Source organism: Canis lupus, chromosome 5, assembly GCF_011100685.1.
Source record: "Canis lupus familiaris isolate Mischka breed German Shepherd chromosome 5, alternate assembly UU_Cfam_GSD_1.0, whole genome shotgun sequence".
Classification (NCBI taxonomy): Eukaryota; Metazoa; Chordata; class Mammalia; order Carnivora; family Canidae; genus Canis; species Canis lupus.
The window spans coordinates 58,928,991-58,950,283 of NC_049226.1; positions in this window are offsets into that span (position 1 = coordinate 58,928,991).

Consider the following 21,293-nt stretch of genomic DNA (forward strand, 5'->3'; position numbering starts at 1 on the left):
GGTGGGCAGGCTTCAGGGGATCTCGCTCTTTTTTTTTTTTTTTTTTTTTGTGCTGAGATGAGATAACCTCGACAAATTCTTTTATTAAATTCAGTATCTTTGACCAAGCACAACAAAACCAAGAAGATGAATTACGAAAATGAGGGTTGGCCTTCCATCACCGAGGGCTGCTGTTGCAGCAAGTGCGTCCAGCTCGGGCTCTGCCGCAGATGAGGTGAGCAGGTGGTGCTCGTCACTCTCTTCTCTAGAGGCGATAACCATCCTGCCAAGGTTTAGCTTCTCAGGACACCACGGCCTCGCTGATGCACAGACACCCCTAGGCCGTCTGTGCAGGAGGCATTTCTGGAACAGGTCTCTGTGCTTCTGCTGGATGAGAGCGTGTGGGGCCACTGGGAGGGTGCTGGCTGGGGAACAGGGGGCCGAACGCTAGTGTGTGGAAAGATGCCACCCCACGCTCTTGTCCTGAAATGCAGCAGCTCTGGCTGAGGGGAAGCAGGCCCCGGAGCCTGCCACCCCTGGGTCCCAGGTGGTAGGTGGCGCCTCTCTGAGCTGAGAAGAGAGCCAGTGGCAGGAAGAGCCTCAGACGCCCTATGAGGGATGTCAGGGTGAGGGAGGAGTGCGACCCGACACCCATGCCCCACGAAACAGTCGACTTCCCTCTCAGAGTGGCCTTCTAGAGCTGCCCCTCACACCCCTGCCCCCCATCACAGGTGCCCGAGGCCCCCCTGGTGCGCCTTCCCCACCACCCATGCTGCCCCCCACCAGGGCCCCCCCTCCTTACTGCTCCAGCTGCCCTTGTGAATCCTCCAGCACCCCCAACCCCACCCCTTTCCTCTCCCACCCTACCTGGCCCTCCTTCCACAGTCTCAGTCCCAAATCTCGTGCATAGCTGTGTGACAGGAGCCTGAGCATCCTACATTAACTGCTTTTTTTTTTTTTTGAAATCATAAAAATCTTAAGTTTTCCAAACTTGATATTTCCATCCCCATGGCTCTGTAGGCATCTTTGTCCCAGGCAGCCAGTTCCAGGAGAGCCCATCTCCTGTATGGGGGGGGCCAGCCTGGCTCCTCCTGGGGGGGTTCTTGTGAGAACCCCACAGAGCAGGACCCCCTGAACTTTGGTTCCTTATAGCTGTTGCTCCCCGATTCTCGTCTTGGAACATGGTACCACCACCTACTCAGCTGCTCAGGGTGAAACCCTAGGAGACCCTGGGACGACTCCTCACCGTCAGACCTTCTGGATGCAATGTTCATTATGTGATGGGCTAGACCACTGTCCCATCAGGGAGGAGGGTGTTGCCACCCTGACTCCACATACCACCTCGGCCTAGTAGAGCCTTGGTCCGTCTGTCTGTCTGGATAGGTGGGTCTGACCTCTTCTTTCCAGCACACACACCTACATCCAGCTCTCCCCCTCCCAGGGAAACCTCCAGAGCCGCCTCCTTCCTGGCCCTCGTTCTGCAGCGGTCACGGCCAATGTGACTTCTCTGTACAGAGTCCTACTGTGTGCTGGGTCAAACGGCAGCTGCTCAGGCTGGCCTGGAGGTCCTGGGAGGCCGGCCTTGCCCTGTCCCCTCCCTCTTCTCTGCTCCGCAAACTTCCACTCACTAGTCATTATCCCGTCTGTGCCCAGTGCACCCCAACTGACCGCCGAGTGTTTGTGGGGTTCTAGGCATGGCAGGGTCCCCCTCACAACCTGATTTTATCCTCTTCCTTGCAGTCTGGCAGCTGTGGTACCCAGCATGGGGGAAGTGACAGAGAGGTGGCAGGATTCCTGTCCCAGGGGCAGGAAGGGCAAATGCTTGGGTGAGCAGTGGCACAGCCCAGGGGCAGCTCAGCGGGCAGCCCAAGTGCTCCAGCAGAGAGGAGCCGCTGCGGGTGCCGGGAGGGGCTGGGGACCTCACACAGGCTCCCATCTGCCGAGATGCTACCTGCCGGATATGCAAACAGACCATTACTATAAACTAGACCCTTTTTGGTTCTGAATCCCCCATGTGTGGGGGTGCAATGTGGCTGACTCTCCACTCGGGGCTGGGAAGGCCTATTGTGCTCCATCCACCAAGACAAGGCTAAGCGCTGTGATTTTGAAATTCAGGACCGATCTGCACTCCATCTGGCTGAGCAACTCCCTTTAAGGCTGGCTCGGGTGGTCGTTAGGGTGATGGGAGCCTGGGGTGCCGAGGCGGGGCCCCGGGGAACCCGCCAGAAGAGGCAAAGGAGAAGGAAAGTCACTTTGGAGAGGACACACTCGGGCATGTGCACGTCAGCGCAGGCTGGAAACCCTCCAACAGGACGACAGGCGCCCAGCCGTGGCCCCTGGTTTCCGAGAATCTTGCTCCCTTCCAGCTCCTGGTCCCTGGTGCCACCTGCAGCCCAGGGTGGGTCGGGGAGGGGGGCAGGCCATCTGCAGCCCCTTTGACCCAGGGAAGCCCCCGGGGGGCATTGCCCGCACCCCGGCTCGGGCACCTGGCAACATTAGTGCTCTATTGACCCGTGTTTCTTTTGGCATCTCAAATTAATCTCATTTTATGTGGATCGTGATGGATTTTAACAGAAGATAACAGCAAACCTTTGCCAACGTCAGGCGGCTTGATAGCTGAAAACTTTGATTAAAAATTTTAATAGTCTGGGATGACGGAGCGGTGTAGGGCCTCTGCCATTCACAGTGATGTACATTTTCCACCCGAGACAGGAAAATCTATTTTCCTACTTTTCCCAAAGGATCCCCACACCCCCAACCTCCCCAAATGTAAAACTCTCTGAAACAAAGTTTCCTTAGGAAATTAACCTCCAGGCCTTTACCGCGGCTTCCCTTTACTCAACTCTGGTCGTGGCCAAGCCTGGATCCTCGAGAGGAGGGTGAGGAAGAGTGAGAATCGCCCTCTGGGATGCGGGCTCCCCGGCCTCCCTGGCCCAGGGCTGCATCCTTGTTCTGCTTCCCTAGGGCTGCTGAACGTATTAGGCGGCTTGGAACCACAGATATGTGTTCTCTCACTGTCTAGGGGCAGAGAACTGAATTCTAGCTGCAGCAGGGCCCCCGCGCTCCCTCCGAGGGCTCTGGGGGGGCTCCTGCCTGCCTCTCCTGGCCCCTGGGGGCCCTGGGAGTTGCTGGGCTGTGGCCGTGTCCCGCCCAATCTCTGCCTCCATCTCCACATGGACCTTTTCCCTCTGCGTGTCTCTCGCAGGGCACCTGTCATGGATTTAGGCACCCCCTGCCCCCCGACTGCCGCCCGGTTGCTCCAGTATGCTCTTATCTTGAGACTCTTAATCACATCTGCAAAATCAGGCCCCATTTTCCAAATCAGGTCCCATTCACAGGTTCCAGGGACTAGAACTAGGACATATCTTTTTGGGGTGCCACCATTTAATCCACTACAATCCTCATACCACCCCAGGAGGAGGGTTATAGGGAAAGAACAGCTTTGGCTCAGCGAGAAGGAAGCATGGCCAGACTTGGAGATCCCGTGTTGGCGACGCTGGAGGAGGAGCACCCCCACCCTGGCTTGGGGGAGTGTGTGTGTGTGGCTCCGCATTGAACTGTGTATCCCTGAATCCACATATGGGAGTCCTGGCCCCCACGTGATGGTATCTGGAGGTGCGGCCTGTGGGAAAGGAGTAGGATGAGATGAGGTCACATGTGGGGGGTCCTCTGATGGGATTAGTGCCTTTATAGGAAGAGACAGATGCCAGTGAGCTGTCTCTCCCTCTCCCCCCCCCCCCCCCACCTCCTGGCCATCTCCTGTGGCTGACACAGGAGGTCTCAGAGAGAAGGTGCCAGCCAAGAGTCAGGAAGTGGGCCTCGCCAGGAACCGAACCTCCTGGCCCCTGGACCTGGGCTCCCCAGCCCCAGAGCCCAGAGAAGGGTGCATCTGTTGCTCAGGCCCTGGTACTTGTGGGGTGTTTCATGGTGGCCTGAGCTGATCCAGCCCGAGTTGGGGGAAGAAACACATGTAAGCAAATATTTCTGATGCTGCGTGGCTGTGACCAAACAGGTCGTGAACAGGGTCCTCCGGGGCAGAGAGGCTCGGGGAGGCGGGGGAGCAGGAACCCCGGGCTGAGCGGACCGCGAGGCGGAGCTCGGGGGTGGGACAGCCCCTGTGTCGGGGAGCGGGCTGCTTGGTGGGGCCGGAGGTGGGGTCTGCAGGGGCCGCAGGTGCCTTCCTGGGGGCTTCCGTCTTCTCTTCGGGGGCTGTTGAGTTTCTAGGCAGGGACTTGACTGGAGTCCATGTGCCAGGCACCAGGCAGGAGGCTGGGCAGTGGTCCAGAACCTTCCGCTGACCCCCTGGACCACATATTCCCTCTCTATTAAGCCCCCACCGCCACCCCCCGCCAGGAGCGCAAGGGGCGTTTTGTCAGAACCAAATAAAGAATCCCAGCATGTCCTTGGAGCCCCCACCCCTGCCCTGCGCTGGGTCTGCAGCTGCAGACACCTTGACTCACGCCTGCAGTGCTCCCAGGAGAAACGGCACACACTCTTTATTCCCCCGTGGAGACACAAAACTGTCATGCTTGCTGTTTATTATTGCAACACATGTGGTTGGGATCTCAGATCTGGGGAGAGATGGAAATATTCTAGTCGAGTCTTCAAAACCCCTTCCAAGTCCAGCAATGGGTTCAGAGACCTGGTGAATGGAACCTGCCCTCAGCCTGCGTCGGGGAAAATCACTTTCCCGCTCGCGCTTGGAGCTGCTGACGGTGCCTTATTGTGTCACCTCAGCCAGATGGGCTTGGGCAGAGAAGAAAGGAAAAGAAAGGGGTTTCATTAAACTCGAGCTTGGCCTTGGGAGCACCTGAGAAGCTCGTGTGGAGGAACAGCAGGTAAAGTAGTTTTCCGGGGATGCTCCTGCGGCTCTGGGGGCCCAGGCAGGCGCTGGTGGGGAGGAGGCCCCCTTCCCCCTTGTTTATGTCCCCAGGGACCCCCCAGGAGGGTTCTGCCCCGTGACCCACCCCATCCACACCTCCCGCATGCCCGGACTGCGGTGAGTTTGGTGTGAGAAAGCGTCCTGGCTGTTTGTGCAACTGGACACACGGTCCCCTGCACGTTGACCTGACCCTGCCTCCCCGGGACTGGAGAGCTGAGCTGAGGCTGGCGGGCAGGACAGGTAAAGATGCTGGTGGAAGCTGGGCCTTGGAGGGGAAGAGGGGGTACTGATGAACGAAGGGAGAGACAGAGGAGGTGGGGGAGGAGCCTGGGCTCTGGGCTCTGGAGAGGCTTAAGAGGAGGGGCCAGGGAGAAGGCCTGGGTGGTTGGGGCCCAGGTGCCCTTCATAATTGGGGTGTCCAGTGTTGGGTGAGCCTGGGGCTGGGGTGTCATCACCGGGCACCCTTAGCCGCAGTCACCCCTTAGCCGCAGGCAGAGCTTCAGATGGACTAGAGCCTAGGGTAGGGTGATCTCAGGAGCAGTGGGGGCTGGGGAGGGGAGGGTGGGGGTTGTGGGGGTGGGGGTGAAGGGTGTTGGGGTGAGGGTGCAGGTGTAGGGGTCAGGGGTGTGGGGTTGAGAGCCAGGGGGTGGGGGTACATGGATGGGGGTCCACTGGGCTGGCAAATAGGGCAGGATAATGTCTTGGGCCCGGAATTGGGGCCAGGAGGCAGGTGCCAGCCCCCAGCCCAGGGGACACACTTCTTGAAAAGGCAGAAGGGAGCTGGATTTCTCACACGAGGGACAGGCATTTGGGCCTATTTATTTAACTATTGAAGGGACGTGGTGATGATAGAAAGCTGGAGTGAGGACATTTGTGCAGCTCCCTGTGCTGTGGGAGGTGGCTGGGGTGGGGTTCCCTCAGGGGAGAGCCTCCAGGACAGATGCCCCCTCCGTGGGTCCAGAGCACCGTCTCCTCCGCTGCACTGATCACCTCTGTAGCAGAACATCAGCCGGGCGGGGGCAGCGACTCCTGTGCTCTGCTCCATCTCGGGGCTCACAGCAAGTCTCCAGCACGGGGTAGACTCTCAGTGTTTGTGGAGGGAACGTCTCTTCCTCCGTGTGCGATGTGGGTGCGGCCTTGACCAGGGGCTGTGTGCTGAGTGGACCCCGCAGGGCACAGGCTGCAGGGCGTATGGCCTGTTCCAGCCTGAGTGTCTGTTCCCTGGTCTCACCTGGCTCTGGGCTGGGCTGTACTGTCCCCCTCGGAAGACCCCATGGGACTGTTCTGCCACAGTCGGGTAACAGGTGTCCTCAGCTTCACGTGAGCTCATCCTGCAGGAGGGTAGGCTGAAACCTGTGGCTGCTGTCGGTGTAAGAAGACAGATTCCTGCAGACACTGAGGGCTGGGGGAGAAGGCCATGTGAAGACAGAGGCAGGGATTGGGTGATGTGGCTGAAAGGCAAGGAAGGCCAAGGATCCTTCAGACACCTTAGAGGGGCCTGGGACACATGCTTCCTCAGATCCTCCAGCAGGAATCAGCCCTGCCCACCCTGGATCTCGGACTTCTGGCCTCCAGAACCTGGTCCTACTGTTGAAAGTACCCCATCTGGGACACCTGGGTGGCTCAGTGGCTGAGCGTGTGCTTTAGGCTCAGGTCATGATCCCGGGATCTTGGGATAGAGTCTTGTATCAGTCTCCCCACAGGGAGCCTACTTCTCCCTTTGCCTATGTCTCTGCCTCTCTCTCTGTGGCTCTCATGAATTAAAAAAAAAAAAAAAAAAAAAAGTACCCCGTGTGTGATGCCTTGTTCCCGCAGCCCCAGGACACGAGCGTAGGTCACCAGGGGCTCTGTGACTGGCTGGCCGTGTTTGCAGCCAGACAAGAAAGGACAGAGTGGGCACAGATACAGGCTTGGTGTCCTCGGTCCTGGACTGAGGAGGAGAGTGGATGCAGGCCAAGGAAGCCCATGCCAGCCCCAGAACGTCTGAGTCATCCTGGGCCTGGCACAGAGCAGCCAGCCTGAGGGACCCTGATCGCTGTCCCTTCAGCTTCCGCTCTGACAGTGGGTTGGTGTGACCATGGGAACAGCCTGCATTCTTCTGGGTCAGACCACAGCAGTTTCTGTGGCTCAGTTGGGGACAGTGGGCCTTCCTGTGGCTGCGACCCTTCTCTGGGAGCATTTCTGGGATGGCTTGGAGGGACTCCTGGGATTTTTGTGTTCATATCACAGACACTTGCTGGACCATCACTCCGTTTCCTAAGAGACCCAGCTGAGCCGGGGGTCATGAGCATCTTCCTCCTGAACGTGGGATGTAATTCTGTCTGCCAGAGGCTCCGTCCTTCTCCCAGGACTGCCTGAGGACATGGCTGGGGACCCCTGGTTTAATGGAACAGCCAGGGCAGCTGGGATGTGGCCCCTCTCTGGGCCACTATAAAGCCGTGTCCACCAGTGGGGGGCAGCTAGTCAGTGTGAGGTGAAATGAGGGGGAGTGGCTTCCACAGGGACAGACATTAGGAACAGGCACCTCGGACAGCCTCCCCGTAAACCACAGTCATTCAGGGCCCGTCTCCACCACCCCTCCAAAGCCACCCTGCTCCTGGTTGCTGACCAGCCTGTGGCCAGGGGTCTCCTGTGTTTCATCTCCCACAAGGACCTGTGTTCTAGCCTGCGGGCCTCATTTGTGGCTCCCAGGCCTAGGCTGGTTGGCTGAGTCCACCCCAGAGCCCTGAGGCCACTGCCAGTGGGCAGGGACTCTGTGGGGACCACCCGGCTCTGGCACATGGGCTTTAGGGTCAATGGAGTGAGGTACCCTTATAACAGCCCTGGTTCCTGGCCTCTGGAGGCCTCCTCTGGTGGATTCATTCCCAATTCAGGCTTCTGCCTTGTATCCTGGATGTTCATGTGGGAGCCTGAGCTCTCAGGAATGTATCTGGAGGACCCAGGTCATGGGGACAAGGAAGTGAAAATGCAGCCACCCATCACAAAGACTGAGGGGCATCTCTTCCCTTGGGCATTATGGAAGGGCCTGGTGTCCAGGTGTATTCGGGAATGGCAGGTGAGGACAGATTGATATGACTGGTCGAGTGGCCTGGGACATGGGTGTTCATGTGTGTATCTTACATGGTATAAATTTGCTTTCTAAAGGACACAGAACAACCTGACCTTGCAGGCAAGCTGCCTGGGGGAGGCTGTGGGGAGGCCTGGGGAGGGAGGTGCAGGATGCGGGAAGCAGACCCCGCTCGTCTTGGTCAGAGTATGTTTGTGGCAACTAGCGGACGGCACTCAGGCCAGCAGAGCCAGAACCTTCTTTGTCAGGACACAGCAGCTCAAGTCTTGCGAGGCGGGGCCGGGAATGCATCCCATCACTCCCTGCAGGAGCATCTCCGTCTCTGCTTCTGGCTTCCTCCTGCCCTGCTCTCTACGGCCCTGCTTGTTGAGATCACCACACGGTGTCCAAAATCTGAATTTCTGAGAGATGCCTTGACTGGCCCAGCTTGGGTTCTGCGTCCGCTCCCAGGACAATTTGCTGGAGGGCTGGCAGGCCCTCACAGGGTGACCTCTGCTGGGAAGGGCAGAGGGAAGAAGACCCTCTGCTGGGTGTGTGCATGTGTGTGTGGGCGTGTGTGCCACACACCTGCTGTCCCTTGAATGTGATCGTGTATCGAGCATGTGTAGTGTGCTTCCATGGTCACCGGGTTTCATCCTCACCATGTCTCAAGGAAAGCATGTTCTCCCCTGGACAGAAGAGGAAACCAGGCCCCCAGCTGGTAAGTTCCTACTTCAGGTCCTGCAGCTGGTAAGTGGATGGAGGATCTTAGGATGCCAGCCCATGCAGGGACATCTCAGGTGGAGGTGCCTCATGCACCAATGGCAGGTTCTGGAATCTGCATTTGATGGCAAAGCCGGGACCCTGGGGTGGGTGACCTTAATGGGGCAGGCTGAGCAAATTTTACTGATGTAAAAATTAACAAGGCTCAAAGTCCTGAAGCTCTTTCCAAATTGAGACGCCTGCCCATGACTGTCATCAAGGAGCAAGGCAGATGGCACCTTTGTCTCACAGGGCATGGGACAGGTGCCCCTTGTCTCTGGCCCCTCCCACTCACCCTGGCTTTCCCTTTGCTCAGTGCTGTTCCATCTGGGATGCAGTGAGAGGCAGGTTCTGTCATATGCCAGAAGCACTGGAAAACCAGATCTGCCCTGGGGACTTAACCAGCATATTTTAGCCTGCATGAACCAGCTACGCTGCAGTAACAAATAGCCCTCAAATCCTAAGGCTTTAACACAGTGGAAGTTCATTTCTCATTCAAATTAGTTTGCCACAGACCCAGACAGTTGCCAGGACAGCTCTCCTGCTTGGAGTGACTTGGGGTCCAGGCGTCTTCCATTCCTGGTGCATCTCAAGGCAAGGGTGCCACGCTTGCCTACATCAGGGGAACAGAGAGCTGGAGGGTTATATATCAGCCCTTAAATGCTTTATCCTAGAAGTGGCATCGCTCCTGCTCATAGCCCACTGGCTAGAACAGGTGTATGGCCTCTCATGGCAAGGCACTGAGAAACGTAGGGGGCACAGGGTTTGCAGTCACCATGGGTGACAGCCGCCCTCAGGTTGGTCTTTGGGTGAAAGGCATGGTTCTAAATATGGGATTGAGTGCAGGGGATGCCAGACCCAGGTTAATGACGAGCTGTGCCTCTGACCTCCGGCCCTCATACAGCACCACACCTCATCCTTGCAAGCCTTCCCAACCGGGCACATGAGCACTAATCTGCTTATTTTCTGAGAAGCTGACTAGCCCTGCCACTCCATTCTCTTGTTTGAGGATGTCCATGCAGCTAACAGTTGCAAGTCCTGCGGGTGGATGGATGAGAAATCTCCCTCCTGGCGCTCTCCTTTCCCCCTGCTAGACTTTCTCTTGAGGGGTTTGTAGACCAGAAGAGCAGAGAGACTTCTCCTCTTGACACCATCGAGCATGACAAGTGATTTGGCAGAGGTGGGTCCACTGGGAGATGACTGGGGGGCTTCAGAGGAGGTGCCCCCGAGCCATATCCTATAGGATGCAGAGAGGCTGACCGGGGAAGAAGGGGAGGAAGGCTTCTTGAAGTGGCAGATATACAGTTAGCCAGTGGGGTGACGGCTGACATGGCTTCGTGCTCCCCTGACCCCACACAGAGCCTTGGAGTGAGGGTCATGGAAGACTCTAGAACTCCACAGTTCTCTGAGAGAATGCTCTAGGCTCTGAATGTGGGCATAGTTTCTATCTGGAATCGGCAATGGAGCAAAAAGTTAAGTATCATGTTCATCGTTGGCAACAGAATTCCTCTCTGGAAGGGAACTGTCTTCCTTTGGGAAGATGCCTTGCTGAGCGGCTGAAGGTGGAGGGTGGGTTTCTGAGGCTCAGTGAGAGAGGAGATAGGATGGGGACCTGGGGTGGGGTGAGAGCGAAGATGAGAGACGGGGAACGGTGGGCTAAGAGGTGCTGGAGGCTTCGTAAGTGACTCTGAGCTGACCGCGTTCCCTCTGGCCACCCATTCCCCACAAGGCCAGCACTGTGTCCTGCACACACAGGTGTCCTGAAGGCCAGCGTGGTGTTCTGCACACACAGGCATCCTGTGACCCCCTGGGGCAGGTTGGCACAGGGCAGAGAGCACCATGGCACAGGTTGGAAGCTCTGCACAGCAGGGAGTGCTGCTCCAGAGTGACTCTGGGATCTAGGACTCAGTTCTGTGGCTCTGAGGTCCAAGAGGTTGGGATCAGTGGGAACCTGGAGAAACATTATCCTTAGGAGAAAGATGAGGGTTTCAGGTTCATTTTTCTGCCCCTAAAGAGGCAGGAAGACCCCAGGGAACTCTGACTCAGAGCCAGAGGTCACCATGGCCGATCTCAGCAGAAGGCAGTGGTTCCTCTAGCGGTGGGCTGGAGGTCCCCCCACCAACTCTGGGGCCCAGAGTTTTTGGGCCCCATGGGCAGCTGTTGCTCCCTGCCCCGGGGCTGGGGGCTCCCTGCACACACTGGCCTTTGGGTGGGGGGTCTGCAGCTTCACTGCTCCATTATAGGGTGATATCCACTGCCAGCCCAGGTGTCTTCCACTTCCTCTGCACTACACACCATCCTCGCCGGGCTTATAACCCCTCACAAGGCCAAGATTTAACAGTATTTTGTGGCAAACAGATTCAAGGTGGATTTACCCAGCTCCTCCCAGCTAGTTTGGCCCCGAGTATCTTCCTTCAGGTAGCTGGGAGATGCTGGGAGGACAGGGGCTCAGGTTCCTGCGAGGTCCCCGCTCAGAGCCTGGCTCAGGTGGGATCAGAGCAGAGAGATCTCAACATGGGTGTGTTTCTCCACCCAGGATCTGGCCCAGGCAGGTGCTGGGAGAGGGATGAGGGGGAGGAGGAGAGGGAGAGGAAGAGGGGAAAGAGGGGGAGGGTGGGAGGGGGAGGTGGGGGAAGGCAGGACCAGGGGGAGAAGCTGGTAGGAGAGGGGGCCGGGCTTCTGTGGGAATCAAGGCAGCAGGAGATGGGGCCTCACTTTAGGGTCGGAACAGTTTACATGGAAGGAAGAAGCCATTAGCTTGGATAATCCCAAACAGTGGGTAATCCAAAAGTCAATTATATCTGGATTTGAAATGAATCGCCTGATTACATTTGCAGCAGGTTGGCCCTCCTAATTATGATTAATTAGGCTAATGCCAGGTTTAGTTTACCTTCCCTGAGGTACAGAGCCGAGGGATGAGGCCCCGGAGCCGGCCTGGGAGGCGCTCCCCAGCGGGGCTGCATGCAGTGGAGGGGCTGGGGGGTTCTCTGAGCATCCTGCCTCCCAAGCAGGTTCCCTCCCCTCCTCCCCAGCGAGGAGGCTCAGCCCTGCGCTCCATGTCCCTTCACTGTGGAGCGCTGCTCCAGCTCCTTGTGGCAGGCAAGCGGCTCAGCTCAGCCGTTCACAGCCTCCGGAGGCGCCTAGAACTAAAGTTCAGTTCTGGGGCTCGAGCCTCCAAACCAGGAAATTGTGTACTCCCAGCTGCAAATGAACCGCGATCCCACGGGGCCCTTGCTGAGACCAGCAGGGTACAGGCTGCATGGTTGCGCACTTTACAAGCTCTCTTTGGAGGCAGGTACAGTGTGCACCTCTGCGTGTGCATGCCCACGTGCAGCTTCCGCTTGCTAAGTCACATCTGAGCTTCCTCCCTCCATGTCACTTTACACCAGGCACCCCGGAGATGGGGAGAGAAGGCCCGCGGCATTCTGTCTTCATGGGCTGCGCGCACTGGGGACGGGAGCCGGCGTCTGGTGGCGGTCAGGGAGACACTCCAGAGCTTCCGAGGCAGTCCCTGGGCTGCTGTGGAGGAGAGACATAGGAACCACCTTCTGTCCCACCTCCTTCCAGGGGCTATCAGGGAAGGTTCCAGAACAGCTGCTGGCAGAGCTGCAGCAGCCAGTCTGTTGGGGGCCAGGACCCTTTCATCAGAGGCCAACTTTCCATGCTTCCGGGGAAAGAGGGGAACGCTGTCCTGGGCTCATTTGTCGTCCTCCGTTGGTGTGGTGGGGGCCCTGGTCAGGGAAATGTCTCCAGCAGTGGCCAAGAGCAAGTGGAGCAGGTGGTCAAAGGTGATCGTTCTGGGTGGTAATAAATGGACACGCACGCTGCAGGTTCCAGGCCAGGGCTGGTGTTCCGGGTCGTGTTCCCGAACCCAAGGGTGGGAGTCCCCCTGCTCCCATCATTGTCCCATGTGTCTGGACCCAGTTGTCCCAGGTGCCGGCCAGAGGACCATAAGCTTTGCTGTGAACACACAGGGTGGCCCCTGCATGCAGACGGCTTCCCCAGCGCCTCTGGCGCCCGTTTGGGCAGCTCCGAGCCTCCAGCCCTGCCCGGCATGAATCCTGCCCAAGCCCCTGCTGTGCCCTGGGGTCTTCTCCTTTTGGAGAGCTTATCTCACCAGGAGGAATTTCTGTCTCCTTCCCTTTAAAGTCAATTCCTAATGTTGACTGCTCATTTCATGAACCCACTAGCTGTGCCCACAGCTGTCCTGCGGAGTTTGGGCCACATCGCCGGTCACATCGGTTCCTTGGAGACGCCTGGTTTCCCCAGTGCCTGGCCGGGCAGACTCTTCTAGAAGAGATGTGTGGGGTTCGCTTGCAGGGACCTGGCTTGGGCAGGGCCCCGACGGTGGTGTCTGGTGAGCAGGTGCCCTGCTGGGCCGTGTAGCCTCCGCTGACCCGGGTGCCTAGATCTCTGCTCACAGGGCAGGCTCCGGACAGGGTCTGGACACAAGGTTAGGCTCTCTAGGAGGAGGACAGGGAGGGAGGCGGGAGAGGACATGGTGGAGATGCCCAGGCGCCCGGGGTGTCCTACAGGTTGGCCCCCAGCCTCTGCCGACAGGGCCTGAGTGACACATTACTCCGGAGAAGGGAGCCCCTGTCTCAAAGACAGAGGGAGCCGATTATAGAGAGACATCTGCAAAATTAGGAAGGAAAAAAAACAAGTGACCACCTCGCTCATCTACTGATGCCATCATTTCCCCCCCAAACCTGGACAGAATACCTATTACACGTTGGTGTTTAAGCCCCGAATGCAAGACTTCCTGCAGCTCTCAGGCTGGGCAGGAGGCTGGAGGGGCAGAGGACAGCGGTGGGTTTGCAGGGAGGGGGCACCCACACAATTAGAATGATTGGGAATGGAGAGCGGGGAGCCAGCCCTGTGACAGGGCAGGGAACAGCATTCCAGGCAGGGAACAGCATGCATGAGGGGCCCTGAGACCCGAGACATGGACGGTTCACAAAGTCAGGGCCAGCCGTCCTGGTGCTGGGTGGGAGGGATAACTGGGACAACCCTCTCGGTGGCTTAGCAGTCATTTCAAAGGCTGCCCACGTCCTTGGCCAAGACCCAGCAACTCCACTACGGGAATTTTTTTACTGTGAAAAACTGTCAGAGATGCGCAGCAAGATTCCACCAGCAGTGGCTGCTTGGCGGCAGACCTCTGGGGTACTCTGATTTTCTATTGTGTTTCTTTCTGTTTTACTTTATAGTCAATAAATATAAAGATACACATTAGAAAAAAAAAAAAAGCTTGTTTTCAGGACTTTTCTGTCTCTCCCAGACTATTGCATAATCCCCATCTCCAACGCCAAGTTCCTTCATAGGCCGCTAGGCTTCATCTCTTTAAAACACAAAGATCAGTGGGTGACTCGGCTGAAAAAGCTCCACACCACTGACCCCTCTGCTCCTTCCCCCTGTCTCCAGGTCGAAACCCGAGCTCCAGAAACAGGTATTCAGTGTCTCTCAGTCTCCTGCCTCCTTTTCAGCTATTTTTCTGGCAGCTTTTCCAGGATCTTCTCCTGCCACCTGCCCCATGAAGCTCTCAGGTTCTCTCTTTTTTTTTTTTTTTTTAAAGATTTTATTTATTTATTCACGAGAGAGAGAGGCAGAGAGAGAGAGAGAGGCAGAGACACAGGCAGAAGGAGAAGCAGGCTCCATGCAGGGAGCCCAACGTGGGACTCGATCTCAGGTCTCCAGGATCACGCCCTGGGCTGAAGGAAGCGCTAAACCACTGGGCCACCCAGGGATCCCTCTCAGGCTCTTTTATGAACCCTCATCTTTGTGCATTCTGATCCACTTCCTGGGATGCCAACCTTCATATGTTTCTTTTTGGGAACTCCTACCCATCCTTTGAAACCTTTTCCAAATGCCCCCCATGGTAATAACATCACTCCAGGTTTGAAACCCCAGTGCTTTCAGGATATAGTCCAAATGTCTTAGCATGGGTCCTGCTTGCCACTCCTTCCTCGTCTTCTGCCCCCCTGCACCTTCATCCTCTCCCACTCCACCCTGTGTCCCCTGCACTGTGTTTTGCATTTTCACTGGTGACCTCCCTGCACTGTTCTCTCTCTGGTCTTTGGTGCCACAGCCAATTCCAGCCTGCAGGAAGGTCAGGGTGCGCCAGTAGGCTTGGCATTCAGCCCGGGAGTGCCTGATGTTTCTTCACCAGCTCAAGTGACTTCGAGATGAATCCAGCTGGAAGTAATTGTTTAGATTAAGCCCATTACCCTTAATAAATAATTAACCTGTCAGATGTAAGACACTTAGGAAAAAGCCTGTTCCTCTGCTCAGACTGAACGTGCTCAGGACAAAGGTTTACCACTGGGGTTCTGAGCTCCTTCCAAATGGCCAATTAAATTCAGATAGGTTTGGCTGCATGGAGGCAGGATTTATGCTGGCAGGTGGGGCTGCTGTTTCTGGGCGGAGGGTCTGAGGGGCAGAGGGGAGGGCGTCCCCAGGGTCTCGGGCAGCTGACCTCTGGATTCCCATCAGCACATCATGTGCGGAGGCTGCAGGGGCCCTCTCTGTGGTCCAGCTCCTGATTGTCTGTGGCTTGAAGGGCAGAGGGTAGAGGGCAGAGGTGAGGGTTCAGCATCTCCCCAGAGCTTGTCCCCCTCCCGTACTGATGAGACATCTGTGCTCTTAGACCCCAGGGATGCTGGACCCCTGGGCTCTACCTGGGATCACCCACTCGACAATCCAGAGGCAGGATCTTGGTTTACAGGTGACGCACACCTGCAGGAGGCTGCTGTCTGAGGTCACGGTTCAGACTGTGGCCTTGGAGGCAGACCGGCCTGGCACCAAAGCCTGGGTCTCCTGCTTGCCTGCTCCCTGGCTTCGGTGAGTTTGTGTTGTCAGAGGTGACACTGCAGGTGGATGGCAGTTCAAGGAGAAGTGTCTATGCCATGCCAGGCTCACAACCAATATGGGAGCACCTGGCCTGGGCCTGCACTCTGCTTTCTTCGGGGGAAATGTTGATGGAGCTCCAAGAAATGGCTGCCCCAGACCAGGTCAACCAGCTTCTACAGGTGGATTCCTTCGGGGACTGTGAGGAAACCTATCCAGGGCTTGCAGCCAGCCCCATCTTCTCTCTTGCACCCTGGTCCCCCCACCCCCCCCTTTGCATAAACAGCACGGTCGGCTGGGTGGGCTCAAGGTCAGGACGAATGTGTAGAGGGGGCCAAGGAAGTGCTGGGCTCATGGCAGCCAGGATGGATCCACTCCCCGAGCCCCAGTGAGGGCATGGACATCTCTGCGAGAGGGGGAGACGCCTTGGTCCCAGGAGAGCAGACGTGGCACCGGTGTCCTGCTGGGCAAACCTGATTCACAGGGCTCTGTTGGCCAGGAACACCTCCCTACTACCTGGCAGCTCTTTAGGGGATGATGGCAATTTGTGTATGTAAATTCGACAGCGCACACCGAGTCAACTCATACACATTAGTTTGTTTGAATTTCATGACTCCTTGGCAGAGGGACAACTGTAACTATTTATGAATTATAATAATGTCGATTTAATAACAGCGGTAAGGACATGACAGCTATGATGTGACGGCGGATGGCATCGCTGGGTCTGTAGAGATGCCTGCGTCCTGGGGTTCTTGTCACTCCCCTTAGCGCTGAGGAGGCCGAGGGTGCAGAGTGTGGGCATTGCCCTGGGGCCAGGGACCCAGGCCCCGTTTCTGCTCAGACGGTCCAGTGGGCATCCATTTGTCCATCTTCACCTTGATGAGGGTGTGGGGAAGGTTCAGGTCCCCCTGGACTCCGAGGGCTGCAGCCCGGCCAGAGGCTGCCCTGACCTGCCTCACCTGTTGCCAGGGCAAGTGCGCTGGGCAGGGACACTCCGGCTCCCAACTTCTGCCGCTTTCTGGTGGAAACAAATAGGACAGTGGGTGAATTATTTGCTGCCTTCTCTGCATAAATCAGAGGCATAATGTAGCTGCCAGGCCTCTCACGCTGCAGTGTGAGCAAGGCAATTAGCTTGAAAATTGAATTGATGTGCATTGATTTTTTTTAATAAAGTTATTGTAATATATTCACTTGTTAGAATCCAGGGCTGAAAATAGACATTTTGTTTCTGATTATGGGGCCTGTCCCTATAAATCACCGGGGACGGCAGGAATGAAACCCCTCATTTCACATCATCGTTTCCTATTAGGTCCCAAACGCCCATCGCAGGACTGTTTTCCTTCTCCTGGTCAGCGGCTTCACACACTTGGAACCCCCTGAGGTCTTTTCCCAGAAAATGGGGTGAGAATGACAGGGCCTGGGGAGCAGGGCCTGAAGGTAGGGCCGGGTTGGCTGTGGTGGCCGTGGAGAGGTCCCTCAGCTCCTGGGCTTGGCTGTGTGGGTTCGGCTCCAGGATGGGGACAGTGCAGAGCTGGCAGGAGCCCCGTGAGCCCTAAGGTAGGAGGCACTGAGCAAACAGGAAGAAGGTGTGGTTAATGGTGTGTGGCTCATAGGGCTTTGGGGATACCCAGAGTCACGTCCCTAATCCCAGAACCACAGAGGACTGGACGATCAAGGAGCTCCCCGACCAGGGTGAGAGGCTGGGGCCCCGAGGGACTCTCAGGTCCCTGTGTGGCCTCCAGAGGGCATAGTCGCCTGGCCACTGCAGACCGCCTCAGCGTCACCACCTCTGGGGACTGAAGGCCACTCTGGTTTTGGGCAGATCTGCTGGTGAGAAAAGCCTTGCATGTCATGAGCCACAGTCCAGGCATCCTCTCTGTGTTGTGCCGCAGGAATGGTGGCCAGAGACTCTTCCAGAATCAACCTGACTCCAGAACTGGGGGAAAACAAGTGTATTTGAAGCCATTACACCCGCAGTGATTTGTTACAGCAGCCGCGGGAAGCTAACATACTGTTCATTGATTCATTTGCCGCTGCCACAGGCCCCTTGTTGGGCAGGACCTGGTGTAGCCCTGGCCACAGGGCCCTAGAGCATGCAGGAACGTCAGACGTGCCTCCTCGCAGGGTCAGCAGCCTCATCCTGACCCTGGACAAGACAGGGGCTCACGGGCCTCTCCCGATGTCCCTTCCCCTCTGGAGCGGCCTCTGCTTCTCGTCTGAGGGCCAGGCTCAGGCCCCCTCCTCATTTTCATGAGAATAAAATCATTCCCCAGAGAACTTGAGTGGAAGATGGGGCCTGGTTCTGAGACCCTGTGGGGCTTTCCCATCTCCCTGACCTGGGATTGGAAGCTGATTAGGAAGCCAACTTGGGGCCGATAGGACAGGAGACGTGCACAGAATGAGTCCTTGTGGCCCTCGCCTTGGAGGGGGTGAGTGTGTGGGGGGAAGAGGATCTTCAGGGGGGTGAGGGGTCCGAGCCCTCTTTCCTGCAGCAGGAAAGAGGGTCCCGCCACCCGGACTCGGCGCTGGCAGCCTCTGAGTGTGTTCCTGGGGCAGTTTGTACTGAGAGGCAGCCTGGGTTCTCCATCTGTCTGTCTCTCCTTCTGTATCTATCTTTTTTTTTTAAGATTTTATTTATTTATTTGAGAGAGAGAGAGAGAGAGAGAGAGAGCATGAGCAGGGGGAGGGGCAGAGGGAGAAGCAGACTCCCCGCTGAGCAGGGAGCCCAACGTGGGGCTTGATCCCAGGACCCTGAGATCATGATCTGAGCTGAAGGAAGATGCTTCACCAACTGAGCCACTTGAGGCGCCAACTGAGGGGCCCCATCCTCCTCCCTATCTTTGTTTCTCTGTCTCTGTGTAAAGCATGAAGATGCTGGACCTCAGGGGATGTTCCCACCTGGGCAAGAGGGTCTGGTTGCTCTGTCCTGTGAGGGGCCCTGGCCATGTGCCTGGGCCTTGGCTCCGGGGCTCTGGGTGGCTTTGCAAAGCCTTAGAGCCTTGTCCGGAAGGCAGGGCCAGCAGAGGGCCCCCCTGAAGCCCGGTGGGAGTGAGTGTGTGCGCAGAGCCCAGCACCAGGCTGCCCCAGCACCGGCTGTGAACAATGGTGTCCACGGCTACTGGCTGTGGTTGCCGGCCTCTGCACAGCTCATCTTCCATTCCGCTGTCCCTCATTCTTTTAGGTGGCCCTGGGCTTGGCCTCAGCGTCCTATTTCCCTGCGACCTGTTGATGGTCAGCTGAGGCATGACTAGGACAGGCTGGTCCAGCCCATGGCAGCGGAGAGGGCTCTGGCTGTGGCAGTGCTGGGGGACCCGCTCCTGCAGCCCCAGGCCTGCTACATCCCTCCAGCTCCCAAGCCCAGAGGGAGCGGCTGGCTCTGCCTACAGCCTCAGCTCAGCCACTGCACCAGCTCCTGCCCCGAGTCCTCTGTGTTTGGAGTAGACTGACAGCCATGGTCACAGCTTTTCATCAAGGCACATCCCTGGGAGATGCTGTGCAGGCATCATTATTGTGTCCATGTGTCGGATGAGTAAACAGAGGTCCACAGTGGCCCAGAGCCACACAGTGCCTGATGAGGGTCTCCCCACAAGTAGACCATAGCATTTTTCTGGAAGGATGATGTGAGGGGTGGAGAGGTCAGTGACGGAGAAGGTGACTGCTGATCCGACTGCCCGTGGCCCCAGAAGGCAGTACATATGGCTCCAGCACCACCAAGCTCACTTTGGGACAATGGGGCCATTCTTGGCAGCAAAGCAACCAGCTTTAGAAGAGAAAATGAAAGGGAAGAAGAGGGATTCTTGGAAGGACATGAGCTAGCTTGTGGAAAGTGAGATGCAGCTGACGGACCAGGCCCCCCCCCCCTCCCCAGGATGGACCCAGGACTCCCGCATGTGGGCTCAAGGCGTCTTGTGCTCAAGTCCCAATCCTGGGCAGGTGTCATATGGCCACACTTGGCCCAGGCCCCCTCCTTGCCCACAGGGCTGACAGCTGCACGAAATGGGGGAAGGGTGGTTTCCCCCAAGGTACTGTTCCCTGAGGAGGGACACGGGGGCTGCTTTGCCAAATGGGCACAGAGCCTCCACATAACCGTGGAACTCCTCACTCACTGCTTCATGCATTCATCATCCATTTGTTCAGCAGAGGGGCATGGAGGGTATGCTCTCAGGGGTGGGAGCCCGGGGGAGCAAGGGGCTGCCGTGCACTGAGGGATGGTCACTCTGGGGCGCCTCTGCTTCAAGGTGAAGATGCCTGTACCTGAGAAGTGGGTGTCCTGGAGACTAGTGGGAGGTATTCTGCTCATGTGTTTACATAATGGCAGGTGGCAGGGGTCCTGGTAGTCATCGCGATGGTAAGTGACGACCTAGGGATTCGAGAAGGGGAGAAGCATCGCCTCAGACCATGCCGACCACTCAGGAGCAGCAGGAGTCGAGGAGCGTCGCCAGCGGAGCCTAACACATCTCGGCCGAGTGGCTGCTGGGCCAGGAGACAGGTTGTGCTAGCCCAAGTGGGCAACACTAGAAGTTGGCACACAGCAGGAAAAATGTAGATAGACCCCAAGAAGGCTTCCCAATTGTAAGAGTGTCTGGTTGTGAGATAATTATCAAGGTGGGCTGTGCTGTGGACTGTGCTCCTCTCTCTCCAGCTTCCAATGTTGAATCCCTAACCACCAGGTGCCCATGTGGAGCAGTGGGACCTTTGATCAGTGATGCGGTCAGGAGAGTAGAGTCACAGGCAGGATTAGTGCCCCCTTAAGAAGAGGAAGAAGCATGAGAGCTCTCCCTGTGTGCATGTGCCCGGGAAAGGCCACTTGGATACAAACCAGGAAGGTGTCTGTCTGCAAACCAGAATCTGGGGGGGGGGGGGGGGGGGGGGGGGGAGGGCTGTAGATCAATCTCATGCTTCCTCAAGTCCAGATCTGTTTGTGTGCAAGCTACCCAGTCTATGGTATTTTGTTATGCAGCCTGAACGAAGGCTGCAAAATACCCTTTCTGAACCTTTAAAGAAGCCATGTGTCTGGAACAGGGGCTGGAAGCACAGCGTGGGCACGTACCCCTCCCTGGAGCCTCGAGGGTCTGCAGCGTGTGGGGCTGAGGGCTTGGCTGGTCTGGGCACAGGGAACCCGTGGAGTGCCACCTGGCAGGGGAGGGACCGGACAGCACCCTTGGAGGGCAGGGGGACCCTGGATCTTCTGTCTACTGAGGAGGAAAGCTGTGTCGACGCGTCTTGTGATCCCAGTGCCATGTGCCCCTCCGAAATGCCACAAAATTGTGAAAGTATAGAATGTGGCCAGACTCCATTTATCTTGCTGAAAGTGTCCCTGTTCTTGACACGCTCTATAAGGGCACGCTTTTAAATGAAAACAAGGCTTTGAGCAAAACCCTATTTGTTTACAACAACCTGTGGAGCCATGAAGATGGGATTTTGACTAATGGGCACAAACTTTGTGTGCGCAGAAGTGTTCAATTATGGATGAACTAATTACACCAGTGTGTCGGGCTGGGATTGCCGGGACGTCTACGCTTCACCTCCGACGGGGCCCCAGCCCACTGGTTAGGATAATTAATGAAACCTTGTTCCTGCCTGTTTTGCCAGGCACAAATAATCACTTAATTTCATGATTCTGCATCCATCAGGCAGCAGGGTGCATCCCAGAGGCTCTCCGCCAATGGCAGGTGCAGGAGAGATTTCTGGACCTGTCGGACGTCTGCTTGTTCATGGTGCTTGGGCTGGACATGCCGACTCTGGGTTTCACGAAAGCCACGGGTGAGCGTGTGCTGGCAG